Raw genomic sequence first — 17,219 nt, forward strand, 5'->3', positions numbered from 1 at the left:
GTGGATTGAAGTGGTGTGAGGAGGAGTTGGGGTAGCTGGGTAATTTAGGCTATTTTTTGTTTTCTAAATTATATATATAAATTAAATTAGTTAGTTTGAACTAAAAAGTTAAATAATCAATCTAAAACAAGAAAGAATGGCTTATTAGTAAAATCTAAATTAAAAGAATACATATTTTTTTTTTGTAAGTTTTCATTTCTTGTTTTAAACACGTGAAAATAAAACTTGTCTTAAAAAGTGATTCTATTTTTGTTATTTTCAAATCTTTTAAAATAAACTTAATAAGATAAGATAAATGTCAAAATATTTAATTTAGATGTAAAAAATATTAAAGCTCTAAAAATGGTGTAAAATTTTATGTTCTGTTACGTGTCTACAAAGGAAGTATTACATAGGAACATAATGGGATAAAATTTATCCGCACCGAATTTTACACCAAGCCAATATATCCATGTCATGTGTTTAAATTTATAGCACGTAATAATGCATTTTGCATTGACTTAGTGTAAACACCCGATACGAACAAATTTTTTTCAACATAATGATAAATACTTATTTGTGTGAACACACATCAAAATAATAGCAATTTAGTTATTGTTCTTTGAATCAGGTCAACATCTCCATGATCTTGTTTTAATTAATATATGTATATTTATCAAATTAGATAACTACAATAAATTGCTATCATTTTGATGTATAAACATTCAGTACGGGTAAGTTTTTTCAACATAAATGATAAATACTTATTTGTGTGAGCACACATCAAAACGATAGCATTTTTTTGTAGTTATGTAATTTGATAAATATACATATATTAATTAAAGCAAGATCGTGGAGATATTGACCTGATTCGAAGAAAAAAACCCCTTCACTTTCTGTCACGACCCAAAACGGGCCGTGAGTGGCACCCACATTTATCCTCCTATGTGAGCGAACCAACCAATCTAAACCCCATCATTTCAAACATAATGAACTAAATACATTGCGGAAGACTTAAAACTCATTAACAAAATAAATCAAATAACTTCTAAAAACTCAAACACTTATTATTATCCCCAAAATTTGGAAGTCATCATCACAAGAACATCTATCCTCAAATCACTAATCTAAGAATATCTAAGAAGCTAAAATACATAAAAAGCTAGTCCACACCGGAACTTCAAGGCATCAAAACATGAAGAGGAAGATCCAGTCCAAGCTAGAAGCATTAGCTCACCCTGAAATCCGGAGTAATGAAGACTGGCTAGAGTTGTGGTTGAGTTGAAGACGACGGTATGTTTGCTGCACTCCACATATAACAAAAGAAACATACAAGTAAGGGTCAGTACAAAACACGAGTACTGAGTAGATATCATCGGCCAACTCAAAATAGAAAACAATATATATCAAGTAATAATATAAAATCAACTACATTACTCAACATGTAGCAACAACAAGTACTATGATCGTTAATAAGTACCGCCAAGTTCACACATGAGGACTGAAGCCTCAATACCATACTCATTTGGGAATTAGGTTCATTAGATTGAGTATATTAACATCTTTCAAGATTCATCACCTTTATTCTTGTGTCGGTACGTGACACTCCGATCCCCTAGTTCTACGTGTCGGTTTGTGACACCCAATCCCCTAATTCTACGTGTCGGTTCGTGACACCCAATCCCCTAATTCTACGTGTCGGTTCGTGACACCCGATCCCCTAATTCTACGTGTCGGTTCGTGATACTCGATCCCTTAATTCTACGTGTCGGTTCGTGACACTCGATCCCCTAATTCTACGTGTCGTTTCGTGACACCCGATCCCCTAATTCTACGTGTCGGTTCGTGACACCCGCTCCACTAATCTCATTCTATTAATTCATCAAGCTTTCTTTCATACCAAGGCATCATCAATCTCATTACTTTAGTTTATCAAGCCTTGTTTTATACCAAGGCATCCTCATTAACAAGGGGTTTTCAAGATTTGGGATTCAATAGCTTCATCATGCTTATTTCATCACAATTATATAATCACATTCATGCAAGCATACAATTAAGCATATAGAAGACTTTACAACACAACCCAACACATATCATTCGCTATTAAGAGTTAATTACGAATAGTATAAAAACCATAACCTACCTCCACCGAAGAATTGCGATCAAACAAGCTAATTCCCCAAAGCTCTGTTGTCCTCTTCGTTCCCCTCTCTCTCTCTCGATCGATTCTCTTTCCCTCTCCTTGTTCTTTCTATTTTTCTTATTCAAACTCTCTTTCTTTTACCCTAATTAACATATAATTAAGTATAAAAGATGAAAAAATAACCCACTAATTAATTTAAGGCTATCTCCTTTAACCCTCAAGAAATTGGATTATTAATATTCAACCACCAACTTTATAATTATAAGAAGGACTAGTCCAAAACGCCCCTTAAAAGCATTTAAAGAAATCCGACTCAGCCTGGAATTACGCAGTCTGTGACGGGCCGTCGTGACTGCGACGGTTCGTCCTGCTTCTTCCGTCATAGAGTTCAGAGACTGAAATTTACTGAAGAGTCTGTGACGACCCGTCATGCCTATGACGGTCCGTCCTGCCACTTCGTCACGAAGTTCAGAGAGTCGATTTCAGTACCCAATTTTCAGAATTCTAAGTATTTTGGAACGAGACACCCTCGATGGTCCGTCGTGGGGTCCGTCGACCAAGACAGCTTTTCCAGAATTAAAATCTGCTGCTCAAAACGACTAAACAGGTCGTTACACTTTCTAGATACATTTCATTAGATATATGAAAAGTGGGGGTTATATGTATATAGGGTAAAATCTATGTTTGGCTCATGAACGAACTAGAGTACGATATGTGGCTAATCCAAATCGAGATGTTGGTCATTCTTACTTTGACTCTAGACTATTGGGAAGTTGGATAACATGTAAGTAGTTTAATGTTTGATAAAGTGAACTAGGTTCACTATTTGTAATCTTATATATAATACTCTATTAGGTGAACCAGATCCCACGGACGTGAATTCTCATAGTGTATACAAGTATGGAGGTGTAACATCTTGAAAATTTTTAAGTTAAGACTCAATTTATTCTTCGTTTTTGAATAAGATTGTATCGAGTGATTCTAAAAGAAATTAGGTGTTAAGGTCACTAGATGTAACACTTAAATTTCAAAAAGAGCTAAACAAAATTTTGTTCAAGTCACCCATCTATTTTTAGTTTTTGGTCAACTTCAAAATCAATCATATTTTTCATCATATAAAGAGTTAGATGGCCCATCACCTACCAAACTGGAGAAAATTAAGGGAAAGGTGTCAAATAAGTCTCGTTTTTATTTTTGGTGACAGATTGACCATGAGCCGATCAAATCCTCTTTAAAGTAATTAAGTAAATATGAGACCAAATTAATATTTTAAAAACTTTTTAATCTTTTATAAAATACAAAAAAGCACACTTTTATAATTCAAACCAATCATTTAAAAACAAAAATCTTTTCATCTTCCCTCCTCTCTTCTCTCTTCTTTTCTTCCTCCCTTGGGGGATTGTTCTTCTTCCTTAGAAATTCGAAAATTCGTTGTTACTCTTTCTCTCCATTTGTTACTCTTCCTCTCCAGTCCTCCATTACTCTCTCATTATTCTGAACTGTAATCGTGTTTGACTAGAAATGAGTAAGTTATTTTTTTGAAATACTTTACAATTTTTGAAAATTTTTTCTTGGATTAATGAACAATAAAATGTTCTGTAGATGTAAAAATTGAATAATCGACTTAATGATGTGTATTGTTTATTATTTTTGAAAGAAAATCAATCAACTCAAAAAATCCTCATTTTGAGAAAATTTATATGTATTGTTATCATTTAGTGAAAAGTCATTTTTTTTGTTGTTGTTCTTTTTATGGTCATTCTGTTGATATGATTTTAGAAATATAGTGTTGTTCAGGTGTCCAAAATATATTTCATTTGTTGAAATATTTAGCGTACATTATAACATTTTAGTGATATGTTGGTGCATATTCAAACAGTTATCATATGTTGTAACATCTCATTTTATGTCAACAAAATGGTCATCTGTTGCCACATAAGATTCAAATGTTGCAGTAATCTGTACATTTGTGTAACCATATGATTCATCTGTTGCTACATAAGATCTATATGTTGCGACAGAAATTTCATGTGTTGCAACAGCAGGTACATATGTGGCAACATAATGTTAATTTATGGCAAGAGACTATCCATCTGTTGCAACATACTGCTATTATTATTTTATAATGAATTGTAAAATCTCAATATTTTTTTAATTTACCTTGTAGATGAAATGATACAAGAAGCTTCATCCATGACAACAACTCAGTCTATATGTGCCCCAACAGAAAGGATTATGTGGCAGCATATGTCACAGAAAGAAGATATGTGGCAACATATGTCACACAAAAAAGATATGTGACAACATATGTCACAGAAAAAAGATATATGACAACATTGTCACAGAAAAAAAGATATGTGGCAACATATGTAATAGAAAAAGATATGTAGCAACATATGTCACAAAAAAAGAGATATGTGTCAGCATTTTATTGTTACCAATGTGGTGTCTGTGACAACATATATAACATTTGTTGTAAAAAAATTATAAAATTATCTGCATTTACCCCAACAGAAAGGATATATGTGGCAACAGATATCACACTATGAATTATCAAAAAGAATTAAGAAAACAAAATATGAAGATATAAAAAGATCGTTTTGTTTCATATTTCAAATTTAATTTATTTTTACTAATTTTCATTTTTTTTCTCTCTTTCCTTTTTCTCGTTTCATATTTCTTTATAATTCAAATTGTTGTTATGTTTTTCACAGCATCAGTGATAATATGTTGTGATTTTCTTTTACAACAAAGCGTTGTTGCCCTCATCATTTCTAGTTTATCGTTGATATTTTCTAATATAAAATATAATAGTTATTGATATTAAATCAAGACTTTTTAGTGTTTTTTTATCACTTATTTGTTTGTAGGATGGTTAGGTTGTTATTCCTTTTGAAATATTATCTCGAAAAAAGTACATTTTAAGATGTACATGTTGCCACATATGACATGTCTGTTGCAATTTTTCCAACAAAACGTGCATATGTTGTCACATATGTAACTTCAAGGTTGACTTAATCGATAATTGAGTGATTTAGGAATGAAAAATGTCAAATTCAATCAAATTTTAGTGCTTTGGACCATAATTAAGCAATAAAATATGATATAATACTTGGAACAACGATTTACAACGATGTTATATAACTATCATATGAAGTTACTTGATCATTGTATGATGAACTAGTGATATAATAACCTTTGTAAAAGTAATTGATAGAATTGAGAAAGGTTGTTATATTATAGTATAATTTTGTACTTAAACATGTTGTAGGACTATATATTAATGTTACATGTTGAATTAGGTGACAATTTAATTGAATTAACCTCTCAATGACCATTTTATGATATACATATGTTTCCATATATGACATTTTTGTTGCAATTTTTCCAACAGAGCATGCATATGTTGCCATATATGTCACTTTAAGAATGAGTTAATCGATAAATTGAACGATTTATGAATGAATTAATATCAAATTGGACCAATTTTAGTACTTTGGAACATAACTAAGCAATAAAAATATGTTATAACAGTTGAAATAACGATTTATAAGGGTGTTATATAACTATCATATGTAGTTACTTGATCATTGTATGATGAACTAGCGGTAAATGATAGTCTTTGTAAAAATAATAGATAGAATTGATTAAGGTTGTTGTATTAGACAATAATTTTGTACTTAGACATAGTTATAGGACGATATATTAGTGTTACATGTTGAATTAGGTGACAATTTAATTGACTTAACTCCAAAACATCATTTTATGATATACATATGTTGCCACATATGACATTTATGTTGCAACTTTCCCAATAGTGCCACATATGTCACTTCAAGGATGACTTAATCGATAAATTGAGCGATTTAGGAATGAAAAAATGTCAACTTGGACAAAATTTTAGTACTTTAAACCATAATTAAGCAATCAAAATATGATATAACACTTGAAACAATGATCTACAAGGGTATTATATAACTATCATATGTAGTTACTTGGTCATTGTATGATGAACTAGTGGTAAATGATAGTCTTTGTAAAAATAATTGATAGAAAATTGATAAAGGTTGTTGTATTAGACCATAATTTTGTACTTGGACATGTTATAGGACTATATATTAGTGTTACATGTTGAATTAGGTGAAAATTTAATTGAATTAACCCCCAAAAGATCATTTTATGATATACATATGTTGCCACATATGACATTTCTGTTGCAATTTTTCCAACAGGACATGTATATGTTGTCACATATGACATTTTTGTTGCAGCTTTTCCAACAAAACGTGCATATGTTGTCACATATGTCACTTCAAGGATGACTTAGGGCCCGTTTGGATGGGCTTAATAAAGCAGCTTTAAAAAAGTACTTTTGAAAGTTCTGAAACATATTTTAAAAATAAGCAGTTATGCGTTTGGATAAAAGTGCTGAAATTGCTATGTCAAACGTCAAAAGGGAAAAATGGAAGAAAGAGATGTTAGGGTTATATGGGTAACTTGGAGATTGTATAAAAATATTAAGGGCAAAAAGATAAAAATGTGGTCAACTTAAAACAGCTTATAAGCTAAAAAAAAAACACCTCTACCCCAGCTTTTAACTTTTGGCTTAAAATAAGTTTTTTTTAACTTAAAATAAGTTATTTTGAGTATTGCCAAACAGTTAAATAAGTCAAAAATCAAGTCAGTTTGACCAACTTTTAAGTTGAGCCAAACAGGCTCTTAATCGATAAATTAAGAAATTTAGGGATGAAAAATATCAAATTGGACAAAATTTTAGTACTTTAAACCATAATTAAGCAATAAAAATATGATATAACACTTAAAACAATTATTTACAACGGTATTATATAATTATCATGTTGATTGAGACATGCAAGTCATATGTTGCTACATGTCTAGCTTATATGTTGCAGCTTGTGTAAGTTATATGTTGCAACATCTGTCAATTCTGTTGCTGTTGAAATAACCTTTCTGTTGCTACATATGGCTATAATTTGTTTCAATAGTCAATTGTTACGACATATAACAATCTGTTGGAAACGCGAATGCAAATTATTAAAAAATTGCAGGTGCGCAAATGATGATGAATGATTTCAAAGAACTATTAACTCTACATATCAAAACAATGGTGTGTGACCCTAATCATTTATGAAGTAATTTCAATTGAGAGCAACCAAAATCTAATCCATTAATTAAATTAGTTAAATTTGATTCAAGAAGAAGAAAAGAAGAAAGTTCAAGGACTAGCAACCAAAACCAATACTGTACGAAAAGAAGAAGAAAAAGATAAAGAGAACGAGAAGAAAGATAAGCAAGCAAACAAAAACGACGAAGAAGAAGAAGAGGAAGAAAAAAAATATGATGAGAGGTGGGAGAAAATATTTTATTTCCCCTTTTGATACAGCTTGTTGGTGGCTTCCTCCAATTTTAATTCCCACCAAAATTGGTTAAACTAGATTTTAGTCAATTTACCCTTTTATCTTTCATTTAATTCAATGGACCAAACTGTCAACTTATAAACTTGAGGGCAACTCCACAATCTTTAATTATTAATCACATAATTGTCGTCTGCACCCAATACTTAAGACTTATGTCACCACCTTTTATTTTGAACCCTTATTGTCACTTTTTTTTTAAAAGTCCCACCAAACTGAAAGTCTTTGAGTCATATTTCCAACACTATCAAGTTTGTTTAATTTCGAGCTCGAAGTAAAAATTTTATGCCCGTTTCATTAAAGTCTCTCTATTTAAGGCATTCCATCGTTTTTAGAAAAGGATATTATGGTCTTTTCCTTTTTTCACTAGGCTTAGCACATTTTTCATCACTTAATTATGGGTCTAATCAAATGCTAAACAATTATTTTGTCGTTCTTAAACACTTAGTAAAATAAGAGAAGAGTTCAAGAGAAGAAAGAACTAGGTTTTAACTATTCATCATGATCCCCTCTATTTTCACCAAGAACATCGTCCTTTCCAAGTATGTAAGGCTTGCCACAATGATGGACTTGTTCGTCCTCACGTCATACATATAATTTACATAGTTCTTTATTTTTTTTCAATTCCTTTATAATGGAGGTCGTGATTTCTTTTGTATTGTAAATCGTTGGTAAGAGTCATGTTTCAAGGAGGTTTGTATGAGTTTTTTGTGAATTGGTGTTGGGTTTGAGAAAAAAGAAGAGCTTAGGAGGAATCATTCAATTCTAAACGAGTCAAGAACCTAAATTGGGAAGAAAGAATCATCGATTTTCTGGGTCGGGGTCTGAGGTGGCGCGCCACCCATAGCGCCAAGGCTGAACGTTTGAAGTTCAAACCCCGGGGCAACGCGTCAACAGTATGCCAATGTCGTCCTCGGGTCTTTCTTTTTTTCAGGTTTTCCTTTGAATCATGACTACATTATATTTTTTATTAGCTCCTAAATGCTCCATTAATCCGTGAGAGATCCTTCATGTCATAAACATATGTCTTAGTTTACTTTTCAAATTAAAGTGAGTTTAAGAGAAAAGTTCAAGAGCTTTTATTGGAACGATTTGAGTTCTTGAGTTTCTGATCTTTTTTGAAACTCTATTCCAAATTTTTGAATTGATATATGTTATGCATTGATGTTCTTGAGTTGATTTATTTATGTCTACATTTACGCATGGAACGTATGAATTGAGTATTCCTGCGATGAGTAGTATCCTTGAGTTCTGAATTATAAGCATTGAGTTATCTATATTGTTCTTGAGACCCTTGAATTGATTCCTTCATGTCTATATTTCATAACCTTATTTTGATTCATAAATCTTTGAGAATATTTTAAAGTTAACATTTGTGTTTTAAACTGAGTTTTTGAGAAAATCATAATGAGATATTTTTTAGTAATGTTTAAGGGAACTGAGCATTCCCAAATAATTATTTTTTATATAAAAAAAAGAGTATTATTTTGAGAACATAGAAACTTTGATTTCTAAACAATGAATTTATGAGTTCAGAGATATTTCAGGGCAATTACCTCTTTTAGGAGGATAATTTGAGTAATTATCTCAAACTAGAGAAAAAACATGTTGGGGATGAGTTCAAACAACTCATATTTCTCATAGACCATGTAGCCAAGATGGGTAAATAGTCATGCTTTTTAGAGAATCCTTATTAGTGCTTTCGATCATAGCTTAGTGGATCCACTTAGTTGAGGTGTTCTATACCCCACCATGGTATAGAACCGTTTTGACAGCATGGGCGAGACAAGGTATTATCACATAGCTTATAATGATAGTTGTCGGTTAGAACATCTCCCAAATAAGAGCAAATATACATTTTTGAGTTGATATCTATCATTTATGAAGTTGTAAACATGTAAATCTTTTTTTACTTCTTCTTTAATGAGTTGAGTTGAGGTGAGTACTTTTTCATTCTTGTCACTTTAACTATCTACTTTTTCAGTTTCCTTGCATACTCATACATTTAATGTATGGAAAACGGTCTAAAATACCCTTTAACTATGCAAATTGTAACAAAAATATCCTTCTTCTACCTTTCGGACCTAAATGCCCTTGACGTCAACTTTTAGGCTCTATTTTGTCCTTATTTTTAACAACCTAAATAATGATATCAATTAGCGAAATCATTTATGACGTGTCACAATCCTATTGGTTACCCTAGTAATTAATTAAACTAATTAAAGAAAAACAACCCCATCTAAAAGCTCCACCCATAACCCTACCCAAAACTTTTAACCAAAAAAGAATTTACGTTCATCATCTTCAAATATCCTCTCTTCTTCCTCAATCGAAGATCACCGAAACTCAATCTTTTTTTGGGAAATAATGGGTTAAAAGATTTGGGTTATAGGTGGAGCTTTTGAGTGGGTTTTGTTTTTTTAATTAGTTTAATTAATTGCTAGGGTAACCAATAGGATAGCGACACGTCATAAATAATTTTGCTAATTGATATTATTATTTAGTCTGTTAAAAATAAGGGCAAAATAGACTAAAGGTTGATGTCAAGGACATTTTAGGCCCGAAAAGTAGAAAAAGGATATTTTAATTTAAATTGACATAATGAAAAGATATTTTAGGCCCTTTTCCGTTTAATGTGTTTTGATATCATTTGACATACATCATTTTATGAAACAAACGTAGATGCTTAAGGTCATCGAGGAACGCTTCAATGATACCACATGCATGATAAAAATGATATTATACCATTTAAAATAATATTAAATTTACTTTTCACATGTATATATGTATAATAATTAAATTATCAAATTAATTTGAGTATAAAAGCATCTTTTTAAAATAACTTCAAAATAAACACACGATAACTCATATTTAATTCCTACATTGAATACTATTATCTTAAGGTAACATCAAATGATCAGAAAATTTAATCAGAAATTTAAAAGTCTATAATATTTTTTATTTTATAATTAACTGATCTTTTTCATATTTAATTAAAAAATCTTTAAAAGTAAAAAGGCTAAAAATATTTTTTTAAAATAAAATAATATAAATAAAATACCATTCTAATAAAAAAATTGGTCAAATTTTGTAGCGAAAATAATTTTTTCATTATCTTAATTGTTACTCCTCCGGTGGAATATTTACTGTCTTTTTCCAAAAATTAGAGGTAGGAATTTTGTATGTGGATCAATCTGATGGGACAAGCTCATTATCCTACGAATTCTTGAAAATGTGTAAACTTGTGATACATTTTTGCTTCAACTAAAAAAGGAATAATTTGATACTCTGAAACGTAATAAATAATATATAATATATAATTAATTTAATAGGTTAGGAAACATATTGAAAAATTACTATATTAAGAATAAACATAAATTACTTTTTATTTTCAAATTAGATGTAAAAAAAAAATATTTATTTTTAAATATTAAGAATTAATAAAAGTGGACAAAGAAAAAAATACATAGGAACATAATTATAAATATTTTTTCGTGTAAACGTACCTCAAAATAATGCAATTTATCGAAATTATGTAATTTTATAACTATACGTATATTAATAATATAATCCCTTTAATCGCAATAAGTTCATCAAATAGAAAGTGTGAAATTAATACCAAGGCAAAATCAGGAAGACATTGACTTATTTGATTCAAAGAACAAATCTCTTTCACTTTTTCGATACATTTTATGAATATTTGAATAATGAGGGATATAATTTATATCATTATACTCAAACTTTACTTTGTTAGTTTAGCTTTATAAAAAAACAATTTTTTTTTAACGATTTACTATAATTTTTAACTCCTCTTTAATTTACTGATTCTAGTGTTAATCAAAATTATCTTTTTTATTCTTTCAACCGATAAGATTAGTTAATGTTAGATGAGATACCAATTAGGAATTAATCAAATTAAAGTCCGGGAGGTAAAAATTACCTTTCTCCTTTTACTAGTTAATTTTGATGATTTACAGTGTTATTATAATAATAACAGTTGTTAGTTGTACATATTAATAAAGAGTATTAAAATATTTATTAATATTAATTAATTATTATTAAGGGACACTTTTATTTCATTTGTTTAACAATAATTGTCACTTAGTATAAACAATAAATAATTAAGTAATATTATTATATTATACTTTAATTTTATTAAATTTTATATTTTAAAAAATGTGTTATATAGTAAACTATATTTTATAATAAAATTAAATTACATAAAAAATAAATAATATTTTAATTTTATAATTAAATAAATATTATTGAATAACTATTTTTAGTACGAGATATACCATTATTATTAAACGTGGGTATATCATTTCTTTATCATTGAGAGTGAAATAATGCTAGTGGGGCCAGGCCAAGTTACGTCTGAAAACGGAAGTAGGCTTTGAATTCTCCAAATTATTGTTGTTGCTCATGCATAGCTATCACAAAATATTTCATTGTCATGAGATCATTTATTGATAAAGACGTTTTGATCACGAAAATTAAATAAAATAGTATTTAATTTATTTTTAAAAAAAATTAAATGAAGTTGGTTTGTGATATTGTACTTTTTTAATAGGGAAAATTATTTTGTTCACAATTTGGTTAAAATGTATTTTACTTATGATATTTTATTTAATTTTTTAAATATTTTTATTTTATTTAATTTTAATATCTTTTAATTAATAAATGAAAAAAATTAATTTATTTTAAAATAAAAAAGATATTATCAATTTTTTAAATTCTAGCTAAATTTTGTGGTAATTTAGCATTACCTTTTTAATAAATATAATTGTTATTTTAATTTGACATGGAAATTAATTTTTCCCAAAGTGCTCTTATTAAATCTAAGTCATTTAAACATTGAAAATTGAATAGTATATAATAACAACGGTAAAATAGACATAAAATGAAAATTATTCATTGATTTTATAAATTGGACAAGTATTATTGAATATCCTAAAATAATGTAGTAGACACATAATGAGGGGGAGGAGTATTTTAACCATACTTTTTTGTTAAAGAATATATTTAGAATTTGAATGTACTTTTTAAAACATGATTTATACCCTTTAATTTTATAAAATGAGTAAAATCACCTAACTTAACAAATTATCTTAAACATACAATCAAATATTCGAAAAGAATAATATCTCAAAATAAATTGTCACATAATATTATAGATTAGATCTCATTTACGACTTACGAGCTATTATATATATATTTTTTTACTATGAATTTTGAAGTTAGATGAAAATAATGTTATATTTGGTTATAGTCTTCGCAAATAAATATTTGATTGTTGTAATATCGTTTTTCCGAAGAACATAGAATATAATTCAAACGAGTTCATTTTTATAAAATTAAAAATGTAAGGTAAGTGTAATAAAGTATATTCAAAATGAAAACAAGTTTTGGTTGTTTCCTAAGAATTTGTATTTGAGATTTTCATAGTCATGCTAATCTTTAAATAAAGTGAAAAGATAATTTAAATAAGCAAATAATTCTCGTAGTCAAAGGGATCTTAAATATTACTCCATCAAAATATTAACACTGTAAAAGTATGTGTTATTTTTTACATATAAATAATTTAATAAACATATAAAAAAAAGAATTTAAAACCAACATATCCATATATAAATGGAAAAACACATTCGCATTCGAGTATTTAAATTAGGAAGTTCTATTTTATTTTACTTCTTTTTTAAAAAAAACAAGTATAGGTTGATTATGTGGAATTGTTATTTATTAATTAAATTAATGCAGAATTTGTTGGTCCAATTTTTTCTTTAAAAAATAATAATTTTATTATGCGTTAGGTACTGAATTTTGTATGGTAGGGGGGTTAGGGCCTTCGTGAGATTAAAAATAAGTTAAAAGTAATGCATTAAATCAAACAAAAAGATATGTCAATGAATTCTTTTTTACTTTTTATTTAATCCATTATCTATATAATTTGTGGTGAAATTTTAGAATTTTTTCATAGTTGACAATTTGTAGTGAAGTAGTCCAAGCATGAAAAATAATAGTATCTTAAAAGAAAGATTGTGATGCTACATTTTTGTGACTTTTTCCTGGTCTAAAGAATATTCCATGTTGATTTATTTTTATATGAATTCAGGTGTATTTTTATGATATATAATTATACTTTACTAAAAATTACCTCCAATTTTTTTAGTTGTTTGAAAAATAATAATTTTTTTGTAATATTTTAATTTCAATTTTTGATGTGTCATGTTAAACGTCAGAAGATTTAAGATTATTTTTATATATTTGACAAAACTTTAAAAGGTCAGAAGATTAAAGAGCAATTTTATACATTTGATAAAACTTTAATGTAAAATACATGATTCAAAAGTTTTTTCTTTTATTTTCTTAAATTCGTCAAATTAAACTAGGCCAGTATTGATTCGTAACTACTTTTCCAAATCTATAGCAAATTTTTCATTTATATGTACAACTATATTATATGACGTCAATTATCGATCCAACTTTCTTAAGTTGCGAAATCAAATCAAACAGTTAGTTCCATTTTCTTTTCAAATCTCAATTTGAAGGCGAAACTTTCTCAAAATTATATAATTAACAAGTACAAATAAAATAGTTACTGTCAATGAGATACCTAAATGCAAATAAAATACACTTGAGCAATTCTATTTGATTTTCATTTTTTTAAAAAAGATTTAATTTTTCAATTCGATTTTGACTTGTTTGAATTTCAGAATAAGCAATGCAACATTGGCATTTTAGACTGTTTCAAACCGGTCGATTTTAGAAATTTTTATAGTGTGAAGTACTCAAATTAATTAAATTGTATTTTTTAAATTAAAAAAAAAACTATTTCACCAATAGTTACAACTATAATTACATATTGTACATATTAAAATCATACCTAAAAAAGCATAATAATGACCAAACCTTAGCTATTTCTCACAAAATAAAATAAAATTCTATTTGAAAAGATTCATTGTCTACATTAGTGATGTAGTTGCACATAAAATTAATTGAGAAGAGAGGAGTTCCATTTTTCATTTTCATTAAACTCAGACACTTTGACCTTTATGCATTTGTCCAGAAAAATTGTTCACCAATTTCTTTTGTAACAAAGAGTATTGTGAAAATTAAACAAATTTAATGTGCTTTCTTCCGTTTATTTTTATTTGTCATGTTATGCTTTTTGAAAGTCAATTTGATTGATTTACAAAGTTAAATTAGATTACATTAATTTGATATTTTAAACAAAAATTTTAATATTTAAAAATCATACGAAAAGTACTATACATTGCAATTATTTTGTATATCAATATGATAATATTAATCAAAATATTTATAGTTTAACTCTAAAAATAAAAAAAAGTAGACAATTAATAGTGACAGAGGGAATACCTTTTTATTTATTGAAAGTAGGTTGTGTATTCATTTTCGGCTTAATTTTGTGCTTTTTGATCTAGATTTTTAATTATTTTTAATAACTGTTATTTTGTTTGAACTAAAATAAATTTAATTTGACTTGGATTTGTGGGTTTGGTTATATGTTTATGTCATTAATTAATAACATAATCATAATTATATTTGTAATTGTATTTGTATTCGTATGATACAATCTACATTCATCCTCTCTATCAAATATATTAGTATCCAATCATATAGAAGTTGAATACAGTTGTATTTGTTGTATTTCAAATACAATTGATATCAAAGAAATACATAATACAATTTGTGGTATTTCGAATACGATTGATATAAATAAACGCATAATATAATCCTCTCTCCTCTCTCTCGATCTTGGGCGCATCGCTCCTCTCTCTCGATCTCGTTCACCTCTCTCTTCTTAATATGCATTCATTTTTATATAAATCAGCTTGTATTTATACAATTTTTTCTCCAAAAATCCAAGATAAAAATCTCTCGTCTAAATTCATTTGTCTCTTCCCATAGCAATTTACAATTATTCATAATTAAATAAATTATAGCTATAAAATAACTAATTTCTCTTTGTCTCTATTTAGTTGTCCACTTTAGAAGTGACACACATAGACACCAATTATTATTATAAATTAGTTACAGTTTTACCTTTTGTAACTTAAAAGACTGTGCAACTCTACAAGTATAATAAATGTATTTTCTGATTCCAAAAAGTATGCATTACAACTTAGTAGTACTAGAAATTTTCTAGAATTAAATAAGGGCCTATTAGAAAAAGATTATTATTCTTTCTTAATTTGTTAAAATAAACAAATAAATAGAGACAGATATAAAAAGAAATATAGATAAATAAATAGAAACCGAGGAAGTAATTTCTCCCTTTTTTTTACAGCTTTTTAAAAAAATTTACCTCGAAGTCCCAATTTCTTATAGACGGCTGGCATCTCTTCTTCCCCTTTGAACTCTTTCGCCTCAACTTTTTCTAAATCTATAATTCTATATTATTCATTTTATTTTTAATTATTTATTCATTTTTTTTATTTTTAATTGTCTTTAATTATTTGTCTATTTTGACAATAAAAAATAATCATATTTACTCTAGTACTTTCAGAAATAACCTTCATCCTACTTTTTTTTTATATATATTTATCCATGACATTCAATTTTAAAGACATATTTACACTTTGATATTTATTTGTACATAAATACATTTCAAATTCTCTTTTTCTTCCTACTTTTTTTCCCTAGGACTATCAATCTTTTCTTTTTCCTTTATTTTTTTAATTGAAAAAATAGGAAGAAGAGATAGCAAAATTTATACGTACTATTTTTGAATTATATCATATGTTGCTATCAGTTTGGCTTACTAATTTTTTCTGAAATATTGAATATTTAAATCATGATTAGAGTCTAGATCAAATTAATTAAATTTCAGCCATTAACTTTTTATTATGTCATGTGTCTCAAGATATAGAAGTAATCTCCTTGATTAACAAGATGAAGAAAATGATATTGGGATAGTTTAGGCACGCGAAGAGGGACATAGATGCCCCAATGAGGAAGTGCGACATGTTGACAATTATAGATCTAAGGAAATGTAGCAATAAACAAAAAAGATATAAAAAAGGGTGATTTGACAAGACATATCTATAACTCGTCGTAGACATAATCCTAGAGTAAAAAAATGGAAGTCGATGATTACGGCAGAGGGTAGCAAATGGGAGAGCATGATTCTAGCTGGGAGTAGCTTATTTGCTCCTTATTATCATTACTTTTTTAAAAATATATTCTTTTACTTTGGGTATCTTATTATTTTTGTTGTCAATATCTCTCTCCTTTTAATATTTTTTTTTATCCGAGCTTCTTTCAAACCTATTTTAAAATAGTTTTTTTGAACTACAAATCTATAGAAATTAACTTCTCCACCTATAATGTCAAAATGAGATGGAAGGTGTATAATGGAATTTATGAAAGAAGGGATTCAATTCTAGAGAAGCACTAAGTACATTTCCCAATTTCATTATGTATTAGTTCATTCCTTCTATATGGTTTAATTGTTTTTATTAATATTCATGTGGTAAGTGCATCAGCAGAATGTAGTAATAAATTCAAAGACCACCATCCTCTTAACACAAACAAGTAAGAAAAACACTGATATATGAATATACACAGTTATGTTTCTGCAATCTCCTGAGCCCAAAACCTCCAGGCTAAGGTCTAGTGATTAGAAATTTTTTATGTTGTGT

The sequence above is a fragment of the Solanum lycopersicum genome, chromosome 7 (genome assembly GCF_036512215.1).
Source record: "Solanum lycopersicum chromosome 7, SLM_r2.1".
Taxonomy (NCBI): Eukaryota; Viridiplantae; Streptophyta; class Magnoliopsida; order Solanales; family Solanaceae; genus Solanum; species Solanum lycopersicum.